This window comes from Callospermophilus lateralis, chromosome 10 (assembly GCF_048772815.1).
Source record: "Callospermophilus lateralis isolate mCalLat2 chromosome 10, mCalLat2.hap1, whole genome shotgun sequence".
Lineage (NCBI taxonomy): Eukaryota > Metazoa > Chordata > Mammalia > Rodentia > Sciuridae > Callospermophilus > Callospermophilus lateralis.
Genome location: NC_135314.1, coordinates 78,525,978 through 78,552,142, shown reverse-complemented (window position 1 = coordinate 78,552,142; position 26,165 = coordinate 78,525,978). Strand labels below are relative to the sequence as shown.

Genomic DNA, 26,165 nt, shown 5'->3' with positions numbered 1-26,165 from the left:
GATAAATATTTTCATTTAAAGTACTCATGTTTATGATTTTTACTCGTGATATCTTTCATGCTTTCTTGTCTAATTTTTTCTTTAAAGTCTATTGTTAACCAATATTTTTTTTCTGTTTTCTTTTTTGTTCCATCTCCTCCTTATTTTCCTTCTGTATATTTTTGTTAGTTTAAAATTTTACATGTTTAATTGATTGAACTTTGAATTAATTTAGTATATGGCATAAGTTGAAGTTGTTACTTTATTTGGCCAGTTCTTCCAAAAATAATCCACCAATTATTTTAATTCAGATAAGAACAAAAGATTCTTTTAGAAATCTGGTTAGTAATTCAAATTTTATTTTACTTCTTAAATTCTAGATATTTCTGGAACATAATAAACAAATAGTGATGCATTATATACTAAAATATATGGTCAATCTATAACAATTAAAACATTCTAGTTTTAAATCAAGAATGAATACACAGATCAGGTCAATGTAACAAATAAGATTATGCAAAGTAAATGCTCATGTAAAACAAGAAGGGCATCAAAATTCAACAAGGAGAAAAAGATTGCTCATTGGTCTTGGGTCTGCTAAATATATATTTATCTTTTTCTATTTGTGTTAAAACTTATAAGATCTCAGCTGTGCCTTCAGAGATTTTTATCAACAAATTTGAATTTTTATTTATTCATTGCTTGAGTTTTAATACATGACATTGAAGCAGGATTTATTTTAGGATGTTGTGAAGTAAGAATTACAATTTGATTTTGGACTAGTAATTAGTTCCAGAAGCATTTATTAACTAATTCTTTTCTTACTGATTCTCATGCCTCATTTGAGTGTGTATTCCAATACAATCACATGTGCATATATACACAGAAAGTTTGTTTCCATCCTATTTGCAAAGCAAAAACCAGACAATACCACTGCATTCACTTTTATCACAGAAGATTGACACTTTAAAAGAACACATAACAAACTACAAAATAACAAGATATGATTGGGGAAGACTCTCGTGCTTCTAATACATTGCTATTAAGGATCCAGAAGATACATATAAGACATGTAAATTTTCTCTTTTCTTTATTTGTATGTGACTATGTTTAATGTTTTCATTGGTGCAATATAGTTCTACATAATAGTGGGCTTCATTTTAAACAGAATCATACATGCATGGAATGTAATTTATTCCACTTCACGGCTTTTAATATTATACTAAGATGATCCAGAATGTATATCTCCAGCTGTGTTAGTTCACCTAATCTCTGGATTCATATATCCAGCTGCCTACTTTACAAGGTAGCTTGAATGTTCCAAAGACATATTAAAATACAACTATTGAATTTCCCTCAAATTTTGTCCCTCCCATTTATTTCTTTTTTTTTTTTTTTTGGTAATTTCACATTTTTTTTCTTTAGTAGGAATTTTTTCGTGTATAAGTTGTTTGATGTTTTAAAATGTTACCGTATCAAGCAAAGGTTTTCTCACATTGCTTACATTCTCAGGGCATCTCACCAACATGAGTTCCTTCAAGTGAATAAAAGTGACTAGGTGTAGTGAAGGATTTCCCACACTGCTTACATTAGAAAGGTTTTTCTCTAGTATGAGCTAATTCATGTATATGAAAATAAGCAGGCCTTCCCACACTATTTACTAGGCTTTTCTCCTGTATAAAATTGTTCATGTATGTGAAGGTAAGAGAAACTAGTAAAGGCTTTCCCACATTGTTTTCATTCATAGGGCTTTTCTGAAGAATGAGGTCGTTCATGTCTGTGAAGGTGAGCAGATCTATAGAAAGCTTTCCCCCATTATCTACATCCATAGGGCTTCTTTCCTTTATGAGTTCGGTTCATGTGAATGAAACTGACTGGATCTAGCAAAGACTTTTCACATTGTTTACATTCCTAGGGCTTTTTTCAAGTATGAGTTTCTTTGTGTATTTAAATGTAAGAGGAAGTAGTGAAGGCTTTTCCCAATTATTTACATTAATAGGGCTTCTCTACAGTGTGACTTTGTTTAAGTCTTTGAAAATAAGATTTTACTAAATTGCTTATATTCATAGAGCTTCTTTCAAGTATGAGTTCATTCATGTTTTTGAAGGGAACTGAAATAGACAAAGCTTTCCCACACTGTTTACATTCATAGGGCTTCTCTCCAGTATGAAATTGTTCATGTTGTTATAGGAAATCCAATAAAAAAAAATGCTTTCTCACATTATTTACATTCATAGGGCTTCTCTCCAGTATGAGTTTGTTTATGTCTTTGAAGGTGAGAGGAACAACTGAAGGCTTTCCCACATTGTTTACATTCATAAGGCTTATCTCCAGTATGAATTAGTTTATATCTTTGAAGGCAAGAAGAACGAATGAAGACTTTTCCACATTAAAATGTGGAAACATCTATAGGTTGTCTCTCCAGTATGAGATTGTAAATATTTTTGAAAATATATGGAACAACTGCACTCTTTTCCACATGTCAGGCATTCATAAGGTTCATTTATAGTGTGCACTGATGCTTGTCATTGAACACTTGTACAAGAAATTAAAGATGTTCTGTTCAGTTTAAGTTTATATGGCTTCCCTCCATTTTCCTCCTTCTCGTATGGTTCGTTTGCAGAGTAAGATATAATGTGCCTTACATCTCTCCCAGGAATTGTGTTCAGATTTTCCCATTTGTCTCCTACAGAAGCCAGGTTGCTAGTGACTTCCTGCATTACATCTCTGTAGACATTCTGTTGGGAAGGATCCAGTAGAGCCCACTACTCCTCTGTAAAGTTCACAGCCACATCCTCAAAGGCCACTGAATTCTGGGACTTGTGAGCAATGGATGCCTGACATGAGGAGCCTCCCTTGTCTTCTTTATTGTAATGGTAGTTTCCTTCAACCAATTGGGCCAGTCAGAAATTAAAAGTAATCCTCCATTTTTCTCTCCCCTCAAACCAAACTTTCAAAACAACTGTCAACTTCTTCTCTGAGATAGTTCTTCAGTATGCCAAATCTCTCACCCATAGCATACACACACAATTTTTTCTCACCCAAACAGTATGAATAGCTTCAAATTTGTCTACTTACTTTGCTGATTTTATTTCTTTCAAACTTTTGTCCATATTCTAATTATTGAAACAGCATTTCCTAAAAGGTACATCTCAAAATCTGTAGTCTCCTGCCCACTGTGATCCATACATTTAAATGCAACTACCTTTTTAAGAATTTTCAAGCAATTTCTTAGTCATATTTCTTAAAACCAGTTATAGACATATTTATCAAATTAGTTTATGAAAAATTAACATTAATGAAATGATTAATTAATTTAACACCTTCCTGTTTCCTTCATCTTTAACAGTATAATGTGATTTTGGATAACTTGATAACCAGTTTTTATTAGGGACAAGATATTTATTTATTTATTTTTTGAAAACACACACATCCTTCTTTTATTTTAATCAGAATAAAATATTTTGGTAATAATTGTGTTATGTAGATATATAAACATAATTCTTTTTTTTCTTTTCTTTCTTTTATTTATTTATTTATTTATTTGTTTATTTTAAATTAATTTTTATTGTAGGTTGTTCAAAACATTACATAGTTCTTGATATATCATATTTCACACTTTGATTCAAGTGGGATATGAACTCCCATTTTTACCCCGTATACAGATTGCAGAATCACATCAGTTGCACAACCATTGATTTACATATTGCCATTCTGGTGTCTGTTGTATTCTGCTGCCTTTCCTATCCTCTACTATGCCCCCTCCCCCCTCCCCTCCCCTCTTCTCTCTCTACCCCCTCTACTGTAATTCATTTCTCCCCCTTATATTTTTCCCCCTTTCCCCTCACTTCCTCTTGTATGTAATTTTGTATACCCCTGAGGGTCTCCTTTCATTTACATGCAATTTCCCTTCTCTCTCCCTTTCCCTCCCACCTCTCATTCCTGTTTAATGTTAATCTTCTTCTCATGCTCTTCGTCCCTACTCTGTTCTTAGTTACTCTCCTTATATCAAAGAAGACATTTGGCATTTGTTTTTAAGGGATTGGCTAGCTTCATTTAGCATAATCTGCTCTAATGCCATCCATTTCCCTCCAAATTCTATGATTTTGTCATTTTTTAATGCAGAGTAATACTCCATTGTGTATAAATGCCACATTTTTTTTATCCATTCGTCTATTGAAGGGCATCTAGGTTGGTTCCACAGTCTTGCTATTGTGAGTTGTGCTGCTATGAACATGGATGTAGCAGTGTCCCTATAGTGTGCTCTTTTTAGGTCTTTAGGGAATAGACCGAGTAGGGGAATAGCTGGATCAAATGGTGGTTCCATTCCGAGCTTTCCAAGAAATCTCCATACTGCTTTCCAAATTGGCCACACCAATTTGCAGTCCCACCAGCAATGTACAAGAGTACCCTTTTCCCCACATCCTCGCCAGCACTTATTGTTGTTTGACTTCCTAATGGCTGCCAATCTTACTGGAGTGAGATGGTATCTTAGGGTGGTTTTGATTTGCATTTCTCTGACTGCTAGAGATGGTGAGCATTTTTTCATATACTTGTTGATTGATTGTAAGTCCTCCTCTGAGAAATGTCTGTTCAGGTCCTTGGCCCATTTGTTGATTGGGTTATTTGTTATCTTATTGTCCACTTTTTTTAGTTCTTTGTATATTCTGGATATTAGGGCTCTGTCTGAAGTGTGAGGAGTAAAGATTTGTTCCCAGGACGTAGGCTTCCTATTTACCTCTCTTATTGTTTCTTTTGCTGAGAAAAAACTTTTTAGTTTGAGTAAGTCCCATTTGTTGATTCTAGTTATTAGCACTTGTGCTATGGGTGTCCTATTGAGGAATTTGGAGCCCGACCCCATAGTATGTAGATCATAGCCAACTTTTTCTTCTATTAGACGCCATGTCTCTGATTTGATATCAAGTTCCTTGATCCACTTTGAGTTAACTTTTGTGCATGGCGAGAGAAAGGGATTCAGTTTCATCTTGTTGCATATGGATTTCCAGTTTTCCCAACACCATTTGTTGAAGATGCTATCCTTCCTCCATTGCATGCTTTTAGCCCCTTTATCAAATATAAGATAGTTGTAATTTTGTGGATTGGTTTCTGTGTCCTCTATTCTGTACCATTGGTCCACCCGCCTGTTTTGGTACCAGTACCATGCTGTTTTTGTTACTATCGCTCTGTAGTATAGTTTGAAGACTGGTATAGCTATACCGCCTGATTCACACTTCCTGCTTAGCATTGTTTTTGCTATTCTGGGTCTTTTATTTTTCCATCTGAATTTCATGATTGCTTTCTCTATTTCTACAAGAAATGCCGTTGGGATTTTGATTGGCATTGCATTAAACCTATAGAGAACTTTTGGTAATATCGCCATTTTGATGATGTTACTTCTACCTATCCATGAACAGGGTATATTTTTCCATCTTCTAAGATCTTCTTCTATTTCTCTCTTTAGGGTTCTGTAGTTTTCATTGTATAAGTCTTTCACCTCTTTTGTTAGGTTGATTCCCAAGTATTTTATTTTTTTTGAGGATATTGTGAATGGGGTGGTTGTCCTCATTTCCATTTCAGAGGATTTGTCGCTGATATACAGGAATGACTTTGATTTATGCGTGTTGATTTTATAGCCTGCCACTTTGCTGAATTCATTTATTAGCTCTAATAGTTTCTTTGTAGACCCTTTTGGGTCTGCTAGGTATAGAATCATGTCATCTGCAAATAGTGATAATTTGAATTCTTCTTTTCCTATTTTTATGCCTTTAATTTCTTTCGTCTGTCTAATTGCTCTGGTCAGTGATTCAAGAACTATGTTGAACAGAAGTGGTGAGAGAGGGCATCCCTGTCTTGTTCCAGATTTTAGAGGGAATGCCTTCAGTTTTTCTCCATTTAGAATGATGCTAGCCTGAGGCTTAGCATATATAGCTTTTACAATATTGAGGTATGTTCCTGTTATCCCTAGTTTTTCTAGAGTTTTGGATGCTGGGAGCCATCAGCCAAGTAGGTATGACAATCTCCTTGCCAGCTTACTCCCATGCTGTCTAGTGGAAGGACTTCTGAAAGGTGACCTTGCTCAAGGACCAGGGCAGTTTAGCATAATAGGAGATTAGGGTGTTCCCCCTTTAGAATAGGGCAGTTTAGCATAATAGGAGATTAGGGTGTTCCCCCTTTAGAATAGGGCGTATCCTGCTGCTGAGTTCCTCTTGAGTTCTTAGGGTCAGACAGTATATTTTGGGAGACAGAAGCCCATGTGGAGTGGATTTGGGCAGAGTAGTGGATTTGGGCAGAAGTGGATTTGGGCAGAGTGTGGATTTGGGCAGAGAACGTGGATTCCCCCAGAACGTGTTTGTAGACGGCCGGTGTGAGTTCGGGAATAAAGAATTGCTGTTTGAATCTACAAGTTGTGTGGAGACTCGTGATTTGTGCCCAGCCAGAGACTGTGGCATTTGAACATAAAGGGATGCTGTACTTTGTCGAATGCTTTTTCCGCATCTATCGAGATGATCATATGGTTCTTATTTTAAGCCTATTGATGTGGTGAATAACATTTATTGATTTCCGTATATTGAACCAACCTTGCATCCCAGGGATAAATCCTACCTGATCATGGTGCACAATTTTTCTGATATGTTTTTGTATCTGGTTTGCCAGAAGTTTATTGAGGATTTTTGCATCTAGGTTCATTAGAGATATTGGTCTGTAGTTTTCTTTCTTTGAAGTGTCTTTGTCTGGTTTAGGAATCAGGGTGATGTTGGCCTCATAGAATGAATTTGGAAGTTCTCCCTCTTTTTCTATTTCCTGAAATAGCTTGAAAAGTATTGGTATTAGTTCCTCTTTAAAGGTTTTGTAAAACTCTGCTGTATACCCATCTGGTCCTGGGCTTTTCTTGGTTGGTAGTCTTTTGATGGTTTCTTCTATTTCCTCAATTGATATTGGTCTGTTTAGGTTGTCAATATCCTCCTGACTCAATCTGGGCAGATCATATGACTTAAGAAATTTATCGATGCCTTCACTATCTTCTATTTTATTGGAGTATAAGGATTCAAAATAATTTCTGATAATCTTCTGTATTTCTGAAGTGTCTGTTGTGATATTGCCTTTTTCATCCCGTATGCTAGTAATTTGAGTTCTCTCTCTTCTTCTCTTTGTTAGCGTGGCTAAGGGTCTGTCGATTTTATTTATTTTTTCAAAGAACCAACTTTTAGTTTTGTCAATTTTTTCAATTGTTTCTTTTGTTTCGATTTCATTAATTTCAGCTCTGATTTTAATTATTTCTTGTCTTCTACTTCTTTTGCTGTTGTTTTGCTCTTCTTTTTCTAGGATTTTGAGTTGAAGTATTAGATCATTTATTTGTTGGTTTTTTCTTTTTTTAAGGAATGATCTCCAAGCAATAAATTTTCCTCTTAGAACTGCTTTCAATGTGTCCCATAGATTCCGATATGTTGTGTCTGTGTTTTCATTTATCTCTAAGAATTTTTTAATTTCCTCCTTGATGTCTTCTGTAACCCATTGATCATTCAGTAACCTATTGTTCATTCTCCAAGTGATGCATGATTTTTCCTTACTTCTTTTATCGTTGATTTTCAATTTCATTCCATTATGATCAGATAAGATGCATGGTATTATCTCTACTCATTTATATTGTCTAAGATTTGCCCTGTGACATAATATATGATCTATTTTTGAGAAGGATCCATGTGCTGCTGAGAAAAAAGTGTAACCACTTGATCTTGGGTGGTATATTCTATATATGTCAGTTAAGTCTAGGTTATTAATTATGTTATTGAGTTCTATAGTTTCCTTATTCAACTTTTGTTTGGAAGATCTGTCCAGTGGTGAGAGGGGTGTGTTGAAGTCTCCCATGATTATTGTATGGTGGTCTATTAGACTCTTGAACTTGAGAAGAGTTTGTTTGATGAACATAGCTGCACCATTGTTTGGGGCATATATATTTATGATTGTTATGTCTTGTTGGTGTATGGTTCCCTTGAGAAGTATGTAGTGTCCCTCTTTATCCCTTTTGATTAACTTTGGCTTGAAATCTATTTTATTTGATATGAGTATGGACACTCCTGCTTGTTTCCGAAGTCCATATGAGTGATATGATCTTTCCCAACCTTTCACCTTCAGTCTATGTATGTCTTTTCCTATCAAATGCGTCTCTTGAAGGCAGCATATTGTTGGGTCTTGTTTTGTGATCCATTCTACTAGCCTGTGTCTCTTAATTGGTGAGTTTAAGCCATTAACATTTAGGGTTATTATTGAGATATGGGTTGTTCTTCCAGCCATATTTGCTTATTTATGTTACTAAACAAGGTTTGTTTTCCTCTTTGATTATCCTCCCCCACCCTTTACTGTACTACCTCCCGCTGTTGGTTTTCATTGATATTTTCCATTACTTCTTCCTGTAATATTTTGCCGAGGATGTTTTGAAGAGATGGTTTTCTAGCTGCAAATTCTTTTAACTTTTGTTTATCATGGAAGATTTTAATTTCATCTTCCATCTTGAAGCTTAATTTCGCTGGATACACAATTCTTGGTTGGAACCCATTTTCTTTCAGTGTTTGAAATATGTTATTCCAGGATCTTCTAGCTTTCAGAGTCTGTGTTGAAAGATCAGCTGTTATCCTGATTGGTTTACCCCTAAATGTAATCTGCTTCCTTTCTCTTGTAGCTTTTAAAATTCTCTCCTTATTCTGTATGTTGGGCATCTTCATTATAATGTGTCTAGGTGTGGATCTCTTATGATTTTGCACATTCAGCGTCCTGTAGGCTTCTAGGATTTGGGATTCTGTCTCATTCTTCAAGTCTGGGAAGTTTTCTCGTATTATTTCATTGAATAGATTGCTCATTCCTTTGGTTTGGACCTCTATACCTTCCTGTATCCCAATGACTCTTAAGTTTGGTCTCTTTATGTTATCCCATATTTCTTGAATGTTCTGCTCATGGTTTCTTAACAGCTTTGCTGAGCTGTCTATGTTCTTCTCCAGTTGAAATACTTTGTCTTCATTGTCTGATGTTCTATCTTCTAAGTGTTCTACTCTGCTGGTAGTATTCTCAATTGAGTTTTTAAGTTGGTTTATTGCTTCCTGCATTTCCAGGATTTCTGTTTGTTTGTTTTTTATAACCTCTATCTCCCTGTATAATTGATCTTTTGCTTCTTGGATTTGTTTATGTAATTCATTGTCGAAGTGGTCGAAGTGGTCTTTCATTGTCTGATTTTGCTGTCTAATGTCTTTCTTGAGACTCCAGATCATCTGAAGCATGTATATCCTGAATTCTTTATCTGACATTCCATCTGCTGCAGATATTACCTCTTCTAAAGTTGAGTTGACCTGCATTGCTTGTGGTCCTTTCTTTCCTTGTCTTTTCATACTGGTCGTGTTCTTTCTGCTTGATGAAACTGTTGTGTTATTGATTTTTCCCCCTATATATTTATATTGCTCTTGTATAGTTGCAAAGTCTCCCTCGCAGGCTTTGGTGGCGGTTCTGCCCCTCCTCCAATTGGGGCAATGTGCCTACCACGCCGGCAGGCCACTGGGCCTGTACTTTCGGTGGGCCTGTTCTTTTGGTGGTCACAGGTCCTCCTACCTTGCAGGTGTGAGCAGCGGCTCTGCCCCTCCACTGGCCGCTAGGCCTGTTCTGTCTGTCGGTTGCAGGTCTGTCTACTTAGCAGGCGCTGGTGGCGGCTCTGCCCCCCCCCCAACCGGGGCAATGTGTCTGGCGGGCCACTGGGCCTGTTTTGTCGGTGGTCACGGTTCCGCCTACCTTGCATGCGTGTGGAGCATCTGTGTCCCTCCGAGAGTTGCTGGGCCTGACCTGCCGGTGGGTGGCAGGTGCGCCTACCTTGCAGGCGTGGGGGTGGCTCTGCCGCTCCGCGGGTCTCTGAGCCTGATCTGCTGGTGAGTGGCAGGTCTGCCTACCTTGCAGTCGCCCGGCGGCTCTGCCCCTCCCCCAACAAGGGCGGGGCGATGTGTCTGGCAGGCCACTGGGCCTGTTCTGTTGGTGGTCACGGTTCTGCCTACCTAGCAAGCGCGTGGGGCAGCTGTGCCCCTCTGCAGTTTGTTGGGCCTGACCTGCCGGTGGGTCGCAGGTCTGCCTACCTTGCAGGCTCGGGGGGTGGCTCTGGCGCTCTGCGGATTGCTGTGCCTGTTCTGCTGGTGGATCGTGGGTCTGCCTACCTTGCAGGCGCCCGGCGGCTCTGCCCCTCCCCCAACCGGGGCGATGTGTCTGGCGGGTCACTGGGCCTGTTTTGTCGGTGGTCACGATTCTGCCTACCTTGCACCCGTGTGGAGCAGCTGGGGACAAGATATTTATAATGCTTGTTTCCCATGCTTAATATTGAAAAATAATAAATACTTTGGCTCAGCTGGATTTGTTGTGTGTCTGTCAAGAATCTTTCATAAAAACGTCACCACATTGAACAACTGTGTTTTTACCACAAAGATTTCTTTCCTGGTCCACACTATCCTCCTGTTCCCATTCAGATAGTCTGCTCCCTAGGCTCAATGCTTAACTGTATTGTGAGGAGACCTCCCCTAGAAGATTTCCTGTGTCTATTGCTCAGGTTTTGAGCTCTATATTCCTCTTCATGGCTTGTTCTCTCACAGTCCAGAAATCTGGACTGCCTTTTTGGCATTCTTTCCTCACATGTGATTAAGAATTCTAGATTGTTCAGAGTTTTAAATTTGAAATAATCTTTTTCATAAGCATGACCACATTCTGCATTGCATGTTTTCCATTCCATGGTTGTCTCTTATAAAGATTCTCAGAAAATTTTCCTAATCTTGGACTTTATATTAAATCTCAGAATGGATGTTTTTTGGTATTTTTTTCCTTATTTTGCTAGATACTGGTGACTGGTTGGTTTCTTTAGAGCTTCTCTTCTCACCTTTTCCCTTCTTTTCTCTTCTCTATCCTTATCTTGACAGTTTTCTCTTGTCCCCCTTCTTTCCCTTTGGTCTTCCTTCTTTCACTCCTTCTTCTCTTCCTTCCTTTTTTCCCCTTCTTTACTTTCTCCTTCCTTTAATTATCTTCCCATCGCTATTTTCTGTCTTTGTTTCATTTTCTTCCCACATTTATTCCTTTCTTTTTTATTCTCTTAATCTCCCTTTCTTCCTTCTGTCTCTTTCTTACTCCAAATATTAAGGTTTTATTTCCTCAAAGAGAAAAAGACCGAGTTTGTAAAATAAATATGATTCACATAAAAAAGCAGAATATATAAATCTAGTTATCAGTTTATAGAATAAGCTTCTTTCTTATTTTCCAAGAAAACTTCTAATATTTTAAAATTATCGTAAACAAACACAGAGGTTTTAATATGTTTCTTTACTTTAATTAAGCTATGTTTATTCCTTTTTGGCCAGTCGGAACTCATTTTAAAAACTTCAAATTTGTTCCTGAGTTTTTCAGTAATTTCTAAAAGGTTTTCCCTTTTGTGATATGAAAAATTAAGTCCAACGCTTTACACTTCTAGTCTCAGAATATAAATTAGCCATTTTTTGCAAAGCAGCCTTGTAAGAATTTTCACTGGTGTAGTCTATATTTTCTGTATTTCCTTAAAAAAGAAATAAACCAAACATAAAATATACAAATATATTTTACTTCTTTCTTACTCAAACAGTGTTGTGTGTGTTTGTGCACGCTTCAACTTGGCATTGATTTTTTAAGCTTTACAACATAAACTTAAAATCACTTCTTTTCAGTATCTAGTAAACTTTCATTTATGCCTTTTAAAAAAATATAGTCATATAGTACTATTATTGTATTTAATTGTTTTTTTAATCCTAAATACTAAGAGTCTTGCCAATATTTTTTTTCTGAAGCGACTCTACTGATGCCTTTATTTATAGAGAATAGAACTATGTTTTTATATTTGAGCAATTCTAAAAATCTTAGTTGATGAGTTAGCAACATATATATAAACTTCTATGACTCGTTAATGTGGTTTAACTTTATTCATATTATTTCATTTATTGTTTACACACTTTATCATGTTATATTTATTGTTGATATACTTTGATGATTCTTTTTGTTTTCTTTTTACTATTTCTTCTCCTATTTGGGATGGTTTTGCACTTTCGTTTTAGTTGTCTCATTTCAATACTTTTATTATTTATAATACTGCATGTGTCATGCTACTTTGTTTTGTCTGATGTTAATTATTTGACCACCACTAGTATTATATGGCAATTAAGAGACTCGACTTTAGCTCTTTCCCAGTTGAGGAACATACACTACCCCCCCTTATATTTTATTTTATCTTTCTATTTATTATTAGTATGGCATTCATTTTATAATAACTTAGAAGGGTAGTACAGAGAGTTCATTGTATACTTCATCCAATTTCCCAAATTGTGAATATCTTACAGATTCCTGACACCCTTTTCAAAATTGAGATATTAATATTGGTACAATACTATTAATTACATTATAGGATTTCTTATTGATTTCAGCATTTTTTACATTAAGGTCTTCTTTCTGTTCCATGACCCCAGTCAGGGTTTCAATTTGAACCTTGTTGTTAACACAGCTTAGTTTCCAAGAGTCAATGAGTTTTTTTTTTTCTTTTTCATTTATAACCTTGAGGTGTTTAAAAGAGGTGTTCTGTACAGTGTCCTTAGGTTTTGGTTTGTCTGGTCTTTGCTTATGATGAGACTTGTTCTAGAAAATTTGAGAAAGTATAAAACAGGATTAAAATTCTTTTCTCTTTGTATCGCATCAAGGGGTTCTTGATATAAAAATGACTTATTACTAATAATGTTAACCTGGGTCAGCTGGTGAAGGTGAGGTCTGAGGTTTCAGCACTGTATAAATAACAGCTTTCTTCTTCACGTGTGCCCTTCCTTAGAAAAAAGTCACTAAATATAGGTCTCATTCCAAAGAGGGTACTTATGTTTTATCTGTTGAAAGGATGAGTTTGAAGAATTGTGAAATTATTTTAACACCATTCACACAATTTAAAATTTTGAGAGAAATAATAGTAAACTATACAAATAACCTATATCTGTATAAAATTTTGCACAATTATGGATCTCTTTTATATCTGTTATCACTGTGGTGTTATAATGATGATTTTCAATTTTCTTGATTCTTTCTACATGTACATGGAAATTACAAATTAACTAGATATACAATCCCTGGAGAATATTTTGCCTTGTGTTTATTGAGAATATAGACTCAAAAACTTATCTTACGTTGTATGTTCTGAGGTGCCAGAAGCCAACCTGATTTCAAGGTAAATTGATTTTCTAAATAAAGATGTAGATATTCTTTCTATAACTTAATATTTAATACTTTAATTAATTAACCCTGTTATTTATGTTTCTGGGTCAATCATCACAAGTAGGTTTTAATATATATATATATATATATCTCCAGGTAATCTGTTTGATGGAGTATGCCAATCGTGAACTGAACCTTTGATACCCTGAGCCCCAAACAAACTATTCCTACTATAAGTGAAGGAAATGTAGAAGGGCTTAGGAAACCAGGGCAAGATGGAAAATGAAGAGATTGTGGGCAGGACCAGAACAAAAACATATGGAGGGTCTTCTGATGAGGGCAACTTCTTCCTTGGCAAAAGTACTCATGGACATAACCAGGGGACCCAATCCGTCACTTCTGTACTCGTGCTTCTAAATGGAAAATCCAATAGAAAAACTAAAACCTATGCATGAACAGAAGGGGGTACCAATCAATAATGGTGAGGAAAGCATAGATAAAGGAGAAGACAAGTAAAGGAGGAAATTCCAGAGATAATAAAAAGAATGAGCCCAAACTTCCCCACCAGATTCCCAGTTCTGGGGCCCCTAACCTTTGGAGAAGTCCATCTCTGTCACTTTTGCAAAGAACCTACTTCTTGCTTGCTATTTCTTCAACTCCTACTCTGTTCCTTAATTCTTTGCTGAATGCAGACATCAAACCCAGTTCTCCTAGTCAGTAATATAAGTAGTTCTTGTCAGGTATTTTGGTCACAGTGACTAACACAGAAATTGGTACTGACTAGTGGATCTCTTCTGTTGACTAACCTGACCAGGTGGTATGAAAGCCTTTGTGAATAGACTTTAGAAAGTTAGAAGACTCAAGACGGGAAGACTTCAAATGTCTTAAGCATAGATTAATAAATTATTCTGATGGGAGCTTTGAAGACCAGAATGTTGAATGTTGGACTGTTGACAATAAAGACTATGCTCATGAGGTTTCAAAAGGGAATAAGGATTCTATGGGGAATTGGGCAAAAAGCCATTTGTATTGTATCCTTGTGAAGAACTTGTCTACATTTTGTCTATGCCCTGAGACTTAATATGTGACTGAATTTAATGGTGATGGACTAATTAATCTGAAGGAAGAATGCTGGGACCAAGGAAGATGTGGCTGTGAAGAGATTACCATCACTAAAGAGAAGCTAGTGAATGACAACACTCCTTTGCCCTGAGAAATCTAAGCCAAAATTGTGCTTCACACTATTACTTGATCACTACTATTATCTTGATAGTTCGTCTTCCTGGGATACTACATCATCCAGGTGATCACTTCAAATGATTAAAGCTTCCTAGCAATTCCAACACTAAGAATAGATTGGCAGCCCTGCACACCCTCCCATGACCCTAAGAAATGATTTGACAAGCTACTTTGAAGAGCACACCCCCTGCAAGATCAGACAAAAGCACCTATACAAACATTAGACATAGTCAGGCATCCCTCTCAGTTTGACCTTTGAAATCCTCACATCCATACAGTCCTCAGTCACTTCAGGTGCCCATCCCCTGCTACTGGGCATACTGCAGCAAACCTGTCTTGGTTTTCCAAAGCAGCCTTTTATCAACAAGGCCCTAGGAAATTGTCAAGTTTCCCATCTTCACATCTGTCATGTCAGATGTCCCTTGCTGTCTTTAATAATAGTCACTTTGGATAGAGGCACAAAAAACATACACTGAAAAAAAGAATTACCTCTTAAATAAATGGCATTGTGAAAACTGGATATCCCATGCAGAATGAAAATAGACTCTTATCCCTTACCATTTAGTAAACTTAACTCAAAATATTTCAAAGACCTAAATGTCATAAATAAATCCTTGAAACTATCAGAAGACAACAAAGGAGGACATTTAAAGCCAATCACATAGGCAATTATTTTTGATGGTACCCCAAAAGCATAATAACAAAACTAAAAATAGACCCAACATTATATCAAACTAAGAAGATAATATCAAACTAAGAAGCTTCTTTACATGAACAGGAAAAATCAAAAGTGTAAAGACACAAGCTTCAGAATGGGAGAATTATTTACAAACTGTTTGCAAAGTTTTTATGTGGCAAAGTTTTTATGTGATAAAGAACTCAAACAAATCACAAGCTGTGGGGACAAGTGCACAGAGTACTGCATACATGGCATACATTAAGGGTGTCTGAGTGGCAGGCCACTCCCCTCGGCTAGGTGTGTGAGCGGCAGGCCACTTACCCCGTAGGCACAGCCGTGGGCATGAAGCCATGTGTTTCAGTCCCTGTGCTTGCTTCATGGCCCACTACTCAATTGGTTGCTGCAAGGACAGTTAGCAGATATTGCATTGGTGGCTGCCTGTAATCTGCCTAGCTACTGCCTGAGTATATATATATAGGGTAACTGCACAATAAAATCAGACCTGCTTCCTGCTTGGTTTTAGGAGGTCTTGATTAGTGACTCCATAGCCACACTCTTCTCTACACTGTTCCATGAACCTCATTGCTGGGCAAGAGAGAGCCCACATAAAAACCAAAAAATACCAATAATCTGATTTAAAGATAAACAAATGATACAATAGATATTTTCAAAAGAAGAAATATACATGGTCAATGATATGAAAAATATTTATAATCACTAGCCATCAGGAAAATGCAAACCACAACCACATTAAGATATCATCTCTCTTCAGTTAGAATGGTTATCATCAAAAAGATGAAAACCACAAAATGTTGACAAGGGTGTGGAGAAAGAGAAAGTCTTACACTCTGTTGAGCAAAATATAAATAAGTACAACCATTACAAAAATTAGTACAGAGTTTCACCATAAACAAATAATAAAACTACCATATCATCCATTTATTTCACTTCTGCATTTTATCCAAAAGAATAAAATCAGTTTATCAAAGAAATGACTGCATTCCCATGTTTATTACAGCACCATTCACAATAGCTAAGATATGGATGATATCCATATTTTAAACTAGTGCCGCACATGTGTGCACTTTCCTCTAGCTCTACCTGTGTTCCCACACAGCACCTGAGATGAGTGTGACTTGCCAAGATGTCAATCAATCTACTGACCACAAGACATCAAGAAGCTAGACTCAAGCCCCTGGAAGCCTGATCTCTTGCCTTATCTGAAAAGAACATTCCATGGAACCTCCCTCGTGTCCCCCTCTATAAAAATAAAGGATTAAAATGGCATACTCTGTTTCCAACAGATCCCTAAGGTTGAGAAATGTCACTGGACCCCAAGAAAAATGTATTTTCTCTGTTTCTGTGTGATTATTTTGTGTCAACCCAAATACACCTGGAGTGACCCTGATTGATTTAGTCACGTGTTGTGGAGGTGGAATAGCGATAACTAGTACTAGGAAAGATTGGGAAGAAGAGACAAAGGAAGGTGGCATAACGTGAACTAAAACATAATTAGATGGAAGGAATAATTTCTAGAGTTCTACAGCACAGCATGTGACCACAGTTCATAACAATCCATGATAATTTTTCTAAACAACTTGAAGAGAAGAATTAATAGGTTCCAAGCACAAGGAGATGAAAATGTTTGAGAATTTGGAAATTCTAACTACCTTGATTTGATAGATACATATTTTTAAAATGTGTCAAATTACCCCTGGTGCTCCCAGAAAGTTCAATGACTATTTGCCAGTTAAAATAAATTTTTGAAAATAAAAGTTTTAAAATAAATGGAAATAAATTTTTGAACTGCTATACCACACAACCATTCAAAAATAGTAATTCACGCATGATCATTTTTTCTAAATGTTGTATTATTATATCAACTAATAATAGTATATGAATAGTACAAAATTATTTTGTATCACTCATATAAAAATACAAATTTCATTACATTTCTATCATTATCATTCAATTTTACTACTTTATTCCTATTTGTATATTTTGGAATATACATAGCTTTATAGTATATTGCTACATCTAGCTTTTATTGTGGAACAGGCATGTATTTCAAGAATTTTGAAATAAGTTTATTAATATCAATTTACAAACAAAATGGTTACAAGCTCTCATCTACTGAACTCACAAGCAGATAGATGAAAACTGAAACCCTAGATACAACCAATAATCAAGGGATTATTCCAGATTGAAAACAAATAGAGGACAGGGAAGGAACCCAGGTAAATACAAGCATCATTAAGTTATTTTCTGAACCCTCTACCCATTGTCATTGATAATGTCCTGTACATAATTTAGTAATCAAATTGATATATATTAAGGATTTAGCTAAGTTAGGTGCAAAGAACCCAAAACAACTATGGAATAATATGTACCTTAAGACCATTTAATGCAGTTACACAAACCAGAGACATTAAAAATATCACACCTGATTAAGTAGACATTGTGGTATGAAGGCAGGAAGTACAATTTAAGTGAATACAGAAAAAAATCAATTTGATTACACAGAATAGGGAAAGTTTATTTTTGAGCTCAAAACAAGGAGGATTGGGATTTTAAAAAGAAGGAAGAGATTATTTTTAGGTTTGGGAAACATTGCTATTGTGTAGATTACAGCAGGTACACCAGGAATAGGGAAGTGATGCACATGGCCATCTTCCTTCTGGTGCACAGAAGAAAGCCAATTGACAAGATACAGACAGATCTAAAATTTCAAAGTTAGGAAAATGGATCTGGTTTGAAAGTAATGAGGTTCTGTTAAATTATTGAGCAGGGAAGTATCAATTTTTAAATTCATTCAGCAAACAATGAGCACTACAAAATGACAAAGAATTCAGAGCATTGGAAATAGAGAATTGAATTTATCAAAGAAATCCCTTCTCCCTAAACCATAGCACTAATTGTGGGTGGGAAAGGAGTGAACAATTACGATGTACTCACAAATAAATGCATAATTAGTAAAAGTGACTAGCATTATGAAGAAGAGATAATAGGATAAGAAAGGTAAAAGACACTTTGTATGAAGAGAAAACACAGGAGAACAATCTCAGGCATTTGTATATAGGACAAATAATAAAATCGAATTTCCAATGAGTATGTTTAGGACATGAGCATTCAAAGTACAGAATACAAAGTTGATGACGTTGATTGAAGTTATCATACCTCACAGTTTACTCTCAAAAGTTATTCATTTTTATAAACCATATTAATTCTACTTCCTCCAGAAAGGGGTTCTATTTCCTGCCTGTTTTATATTTTATGAACAGCATGGTGAAGAGAATTGTAAAAACTACATCAGTTACATAAAAAATCAGCAGGATCAAATGGACTTTGGTAAACCTCATTTGCTTAATCTTATTGTCTCATAGGACATCTTTAATGAATGTCAAGTGGTTCGAATGTTTTTGGACTTAATATCTGCACAGTATTACACTGCTTTAAGTGCAATGAAATCCCTTCAGGATTTGATGGAACTTTTTAACTTGGCAGTGTACAGACATATGATCAACACTGACTTATAAAGATAGTCTCAGAGTTTCCTTGGTTCATTCCAAATATTAGCAAAAATGTACAGAAATATATTCTTTAATTCTGAGAGGAAACATGGCAATTTCAACTCTTCTCAATGCATTCTAGGTAAAGATGTGTCTGAATTTAAATTTCAGTAACTGTAAATATTTTCTACTCTTTTTTTTACCATTTTTTATTATTTCTAAATTTTAATTTCTTATTTATTTCTCTAACTTCTCAAAATTCAACAATGTTGTTAACTAGGATAATATACAATGTTATGATCTTCTGATTTTCCAATTATAACATATAATTCCAAAATACAAACGTTAGACCCAAAAGTATATTAAATAATTTAGACATTCATTTAAAGCTGTTTATATTTAATTAACTTATTATCAGGCTTACATTAATATTTTGGCTTATTTTAATATTTGAGAAAAAACTAATCTACAACCTTTTAATGTTTTGACTTTAGAAATACAAACATATTTTGATAATAGAATTTATATGATTAGAATTGTAAATCAACACACCCCATCAGATCATTAAGTAATAAGAGGAAATAACCTTTAAAAGCAAGACAAAATTTGAATTTTAATTTTCTGTCAAGATGTAAAGCATTTTATCTTTTTTTTCAAGTGATAAAACTGAAGTATAAAGGTTAATCTATTTTTATTTCCTTGACTTCTACTATGGTAAACTTTCAAGAATTTATATCATATTCTAATAGAAAAGAGGTAATTTAGATAAAAGATATATATTTTAATTTCTTAAGATGATGATTTTGAAAAATTTCTCAAAACTAACAGGCTAAGCATGCAGAGGCAAAGAGGTCAATAGGGATCATGAGTAGGAAACTGAAAAGTAGGTGACCTATACTTGTTCACCAATAACAAACCTAATTAAGTCAATTGGACTTAATTTGGCCTTCTCCCCATAAAATTGTACATCTCCTTTTATAGAAGTATGTTACAACTAGTCTGGGAATTATTATAATAAAGAAAATGTGTAAATACATGTAAATGAGTAATGAAATTTAGATAATACACGAAAGATTGTAGATTGTGTTGGGCAAAGAACATATACTCTACAATTTAAAAATGAGGTCAGTGGGGTCTAGAATACTCAGTTAAAATTTGATTAAGTAGCATTACATGTCAACTGTGCCTTAGGACAAAAAGAAATAATATAGAATTTGGAAAAAATAAATCAATGAAAATAATGGAATTCACAGAATGAGTGTTCATGAATGGGTGTAACTTTGGGAAAAGGGATCAAAGAGGGATGATCTATGAAAATTTATACCATTTACTTTGGATGTTAATTTTCCTTCTAGAAAGTATCCTCCTTAGTCCTTACTGACTGTTTTGCAAATCAGACTAATTAACATGTATAATATATGTTAAAATATTCATTTTTCCAGTAGTATGTATAAAAACTGTTTCTTAGTTTAAAAAATATGTGTTTATAGGAAACTTTATTTTAAAATTATTTTGGGTATTTTTATAATTTTGTTTTTTGGATACTGGGGACTAAATCCATATTTGCTTTGCCACCAAGCTACTTCCCTAGTCCTTTTTATTTTTATTTTTTTATTTTTGAGACAGGATCTTCTTAAGTTGTTGACACAGCCTCCTACTTGCCATCTTTTGGAATCTGCCTCCCAAATCATTGGGATTACAGGTGGGTGCCACCACAACCAGGGTATTTTATAATCTTAAACACTCACACTGAAATTATTGGGGAAAATTAATTAATTGGGCCAAATTTTATTCTATTGTGCATTAATACTGAATGATAAACTTCTCCACTTTAAACCTCCTCCCTGGATTTATCAAAATACACCTGTTAATTTTGAGAGTTGCAGCATTAGGTCATAGATGTTGACTCTTCAATGGAACAAAATACCCTAAAAGTATGTGGATCTGTCTGATGGAAATAGCAGGGAATGATAAAGAAGAAATTTCCCTACATGCTATAAAAAGAGAGAAAAATTAGATACTTTCAATTAGAATCTTATATCTCAACAATTCCTATTTCAACAGACAACACAGAGATGACTGAAGACAACCACTCAATGACAACTGAATTTATCCTGATGGGATTTACAGGTAACCCAAATCTAAAGACCTTTTTGTTTGTGGTATTCTCTGTCATCTATTTGGCCACCATGGTGGGGAATCTAGGGTTGGTGGCTTTGATTTACATGGAGCGCCGTCTTCACACACCAATGTACATCTTCCTGGGCAACCTGGCTCTCATGGATTCCTTCTGTTCCAGTGCCATCACTCCCAAGATGTTATAGAACTTCTTTTCCCAGGGCAGAAGAATTTCCTTCTATGAATGTATCACACAATTTTATTTTCTCTGTTTTGCTGAATCAACAGACTCCTTTCTTCTGGCAGCAATGGCTTATGACCGCTATGTGGCCATATGCAGACCACTGCAGTACTACACCTTGATGTCAAAGAAACTCTGCATTTAGATGACCACGGGAGCCTACATAGCTGGAATCCTGCATCCCATGATTGAAGTAGGACTTTTATTTAGGTTGGTTTTCTGTGGGTCTCATCAAATCAATCACTATTTTTGTGATATCCTTCCATTATATAGACTCTCCTGTGTTGACCCTTATATCAATGCATTGATGGTACTTATCTTGGCAGGGTCACGTCTAATCTGTACTATTACCATAGTAGTAATCTCATACCTCTATATCCTTTTCACTATATTTGCAATGAAATCTAAAGAAGGAAGGGGCAAAGCTCTATCTACTTGTGCATCCCACTTTCTCTCTGTTTCCATATTCTATGGTTCTCTTCTCTTTGTGTATGCCAGACCAAGTTCATTTAAAGAAGGGGACAAAGATACACCTGTTGCTATTTTTTATACTCTAATAGTTCCTTTATTAAACCCTTTTATTTATACTCTAAGAAACAAGGAAGTAATAAATGCTATAAAAAGGTTTTTAAACAAAAGTCAATTTTGTAACTTTCTATAACATATAGCATCTCTTCTTAAAAATTTACTGGAACTTGACACCATCTTTTCTAAACCTACAAATATTGAGAAAATGGCACATATTCATACTGAGAATACTAAATTATTAAAATATTGATGATATTAGATGCAAATTAGTTCCAAAGAGATTGTGTGTGCACAAATATACTTCAAAATTAAATGTCATAATTCAAGAGTGAACTAAATAATTATTCATGAGTGTCAGATTGCAATTTTTTACAATTTTCCACAAAATCATCAAATCTAGGAATACTCATCAGCATACAAAAAACTAGCTTCTCTTTAATACTGTTGTTATATTTCTCATATCCTAAGCATAATTTTACAATCACAGGCATTTTCCAAGTTCTAAAATATTAACATTTCATTAAACTGTATGGTTGAATTGGGTTTTGATTTTTCTTTCAAGAGGTTATGCTTAACATATATTCATATAGAATATTTATTCTTTAATAATTAATATTTTCATATTTAGTGTAAATCAATTTTACTTTCCAATTCTCTTTAACAGAGTAACTGTACACTGTGATTTAACAGCCTATAATTTAAAATGATGCTATTTCACTACAGGAAAAGGCAACATGAGGAAGGATGGGAGAGCCTGGGAAAGTACAGGGGAATAAAATCTACCAAATTATGCTCTACCACAAAGAATCCCACTTATACATATAATTATCATGTGCTAATTAGAATAATAATAGTAACATAAAGGAAATTTATAAAGTAGAAAAATTGGACCTGTTTGAGGAATGAGGAGAAAGAAAGGGAAGGCACAAAGGAATAAGAATGATAAAATTATGCTATGTGTCTGTATCAATATGGCATGACAAATCCCACTACTATGTATGATTATAATGCATGATTAAGAGTGATGCTATTTATCATGAAATTCTTCTCAATTTTTAATTTTTTCATGTAGTTTGCTTATATGTCAATTAAAAATGAAAATGCAATTACTGAAAATATCTATTAAATCAATTTTTTTCTGCTTGACTTTATTACTTGTTTTGTTGGCCACTGAACAAAAATATCCATCAAAGAAATGGACAAAGAAAAAGGAAAAAAAATTTTTTTGAAATGTGTTATCTTCTTTATTATTATTTGGATCTCAGGTGTTTCCCGAAAGATCCTATGTTAGTGCAAGACTATTCACGAATGAAATCATTTGATTATGAGAGCTCAAAACTAATTGGTCTTTCATACTATTAGTGGACTAACACAATAGTAACTGTAGGCAAGTGGAAGGTAAGTCTCTGGGATTACGCTCTGGAAGTTTTCTCTTCCCTGAGACTCTTTTCCTCTCTCTCTCTGCATCTCAACCACCACCAGCAGAGAAGTGATCCTCAGCTTCACCATTCTACCATGATGTTTCACCTCCCTTGGGTCCCAGGCCAATGAACCCAACTGAACATTGGTTGAAACTCTGAAACAAGGAGTTCAAAATCAAGTTTTCTTTTTCTAATTAGTTCTAATTATTTTGGTCACAGCAAGAAAAAATGAATACACAAACTGGTGTGAAGAATTGGAGTCTCTGCTGTGACTAATAACACCATGTGCTTTAGCTTTTCATATTGATTTGTGGCAGAAGATCCAAAAAATTTGAGGATACAACTGGAGAAGACTTAGAACACTGTAAATGGAGCTTAATGGACAATTGTAGTGTGAGATTAGAAGACACAGAATGGAGATATGAATGAGGAAAACCAAAGACTTTGCTCATGAATTTTCAGAGGGGAATGAGAATTCTGTTGGGAATTGGACCAGAGATCATTTGAGTTATATCTTGGCAAAACACTTGTTTACATTTTGTTCATGTCTGGAGATTTTGTGTGAAGGTGAATTTTGTCTGAAGGTTATACCAAAGTTGCAGTGGATTTCCTCATGATTAAAAGATGCCAAAAAAAAAAAAATGCCAGTATGAGAGAACATCTGCTGACCAAGGAAATAAGCAGGTTAACAGAGAGGCCACATGGGCTTCAACCAGCAAAGTCAGAGGGGCAGGGCTGGCCATGCCCTTTGGAGATCATATTTTGCTACCATGTACCCCATATACTAGAAGATGAGCTATAGAGATTGTTTGCCTGGCTGGGTTTAGATCTTGCTTTTGTCCAATCCCTTCTTTCTTTGCTCCTACATATCCTTTTGGAATAGAAATATTTACTCTGTGATTATGTGTAGGTTATATGAAACTTGCTTTTGATTTGTTTCACGGGTTCACATCCAAGAGTTTGCTTTGAGTCTCTGGTGAGACTTTTGACTTAGGACAATGCTGGATCTGTTAAGACAGTATCTAGGAGATGCACTAAATGTATTTTGCATTGTGACATGGGCTTGATTTTTTGAGGGTCAGAGGAAGAATAGTATTGTTTTGATATGAAGTTTTCCCCAAAAGATCCTATGCTAATGCAGAAATGTTTGGAGGTAAAATTATTAGATTATAAGAGCTGTTACATAATTGGTTCAACCTGGTTTGAATGGACTATTTGATAACTGTAAGCACTTGGGTCATGACTAGAGATTGTAGGTCATTGGGGTCCTCTCAGGGAAGGATTCCTCTTCCCTGTGGACCCTTCTCCTTTCTCTGTCTCTCTTGCTTGCTACTCTGAAGCTATATGCTCCTCTACCACACCCTTCTGCCATGATGTTCTACCTCACTTGATACCCAGAGTAATGGAGGTGGCCAATTATGGAGTGAACATTTGAAACCAAAAACTCAAAATAAATATTTTCTCCTCTAAGTTTTTCTTATTGGGCATCTTCATCACAGTGACAATAATTATGTTACCTATGGAACAAGATTAAAGTTATCCATTGATTTTAAGGGATTTCCTTGGCATTGACATCAGGATAATTCTGCACAAATTCCTAGCCTGAGGGGCATGGTTCCCAAAATATCAATGAACCAAGAAAAAAAAAACTATGTTAAGGATGGATGTAGTCTGAGAAAATGTGTGTCACAATACTAAAAACTGAAGGAATACCATGATTAGAGGTAAAAACAAAGATGTTTGAAAGCCCTGATGCTAACATAATTATTGACACTGGCCCATGAGTAGAGAGACTGTCCTTGTTTTAACAATCTATTCCTCAATGTTTAAAAGTTCAAATTTTTAATATGAATTTCCCCATACTGAAGAATATGATATCTCCAAGTAGTTATAATAAAATATTTATCATTCAATACAGCACAAGAATGCTGTATTATAACATAATGCATAACATGTTGTATCACATAACATAAACATAAATGTTCATTTCTTAAAAATACTTAATATAGTCATTGCTTTTGTATTTTATAAAGTTTGTCTCTAAATTTTAGACACTATGAAAAAAAATCATGCAACACAATAAGTGGCTTATTCAGATATTCTAAGCATAAATGCACCACAGTTTTATTATCATATATACAGGTAGTCTGTAAATGACCATGTAAAATAATTCTTGGGTGTATAGTAAAGTTGTTTCTGATTAAGAATAATTATTATACTTTGAAACCAAAAAGAGGAAATGAGATTTCACTTTTATATTCTGATAGTGTCTCTTAAATAAAACAGTAACTAACTTTTCCAAAGTACAAAAAATATTTTCAGCTAATTTATCAATAAGCATTGCTTAGATAGGTAATGACAAAAATTGTACTTTTGTATATTCATAAATAATTTTCAAAATATTCAAATTTATGGATATTTTAAAAGTGAAGAAAACCTAAAATATAATGGGAAAATTATTTTATTTATTGATGATCAGCCTCTAGTTACAAAAGTCTGAAAAACTTCCCTAAAATATGTGAATGAATAGAAAATTGTATATTAAATATAGTGTAGACAAGAATAAGACACAGAGAATGCTAACAAAAAATTATTTTTAAAATTATACATATTTTGAATAATTGTAGGCTTTTATATAAAATTGTGTATTCAAAGTATGCTAAAGCCAAAGACTTATAGCAAATTCTGGAAGAAAGATGATTTTACCATCCCGTGTTACTTCTGCCCTTGAAATATTGGCTCATGTATATCAGGTCTAATCTAATTAATCATTTTTTTTTTGTAAAATTCTTTTGTATAGGCTCTCCTGTACTGATGCCTCTCTCTCTCTCTCTCTCTCTCTCTCTCTCTCTCTCTCTCTCTCTTTGTTGTTGTTGCCAATCCAAACATATACCATTTTCACTGTCTTGATCACTTATCTCTGTATTATTTTCACAACTTTCTAAATGAAATCCAAGGAGGGAAGAAGTACAGCACTTTCAACCTGTGCATCTCACTTTTTCTCACTCTTAATATCTACATTTTTCACTTCATGTGTATTAGACCATTTGGAGAAGAAGGTAAAGATACACTAGTGACATTAATTTACAATAGTAGTTGCATTTTTAAGCCCTTTTATATACAGTTCAAGAAATAAGAAGTTAATAAATGTTCTAGAAAAAGTTATGAGAACTTATAATATTCTTAAATGCCATCATCTACAGCAAATTGATTCAATTTATTAA

General features: G+C 34.9%; 1 pseudogene; it reads left to right on the top strand.

Annotated features, from left to right (window-relative positions):
- The first annotated feature begins 20,708 nt into the window (after nt 1–20,708).
- LOC143407882 (olfactory receptor 5K3-like) lies at nt 20,709–26,165 on the top strand (annotated as a pseudogene).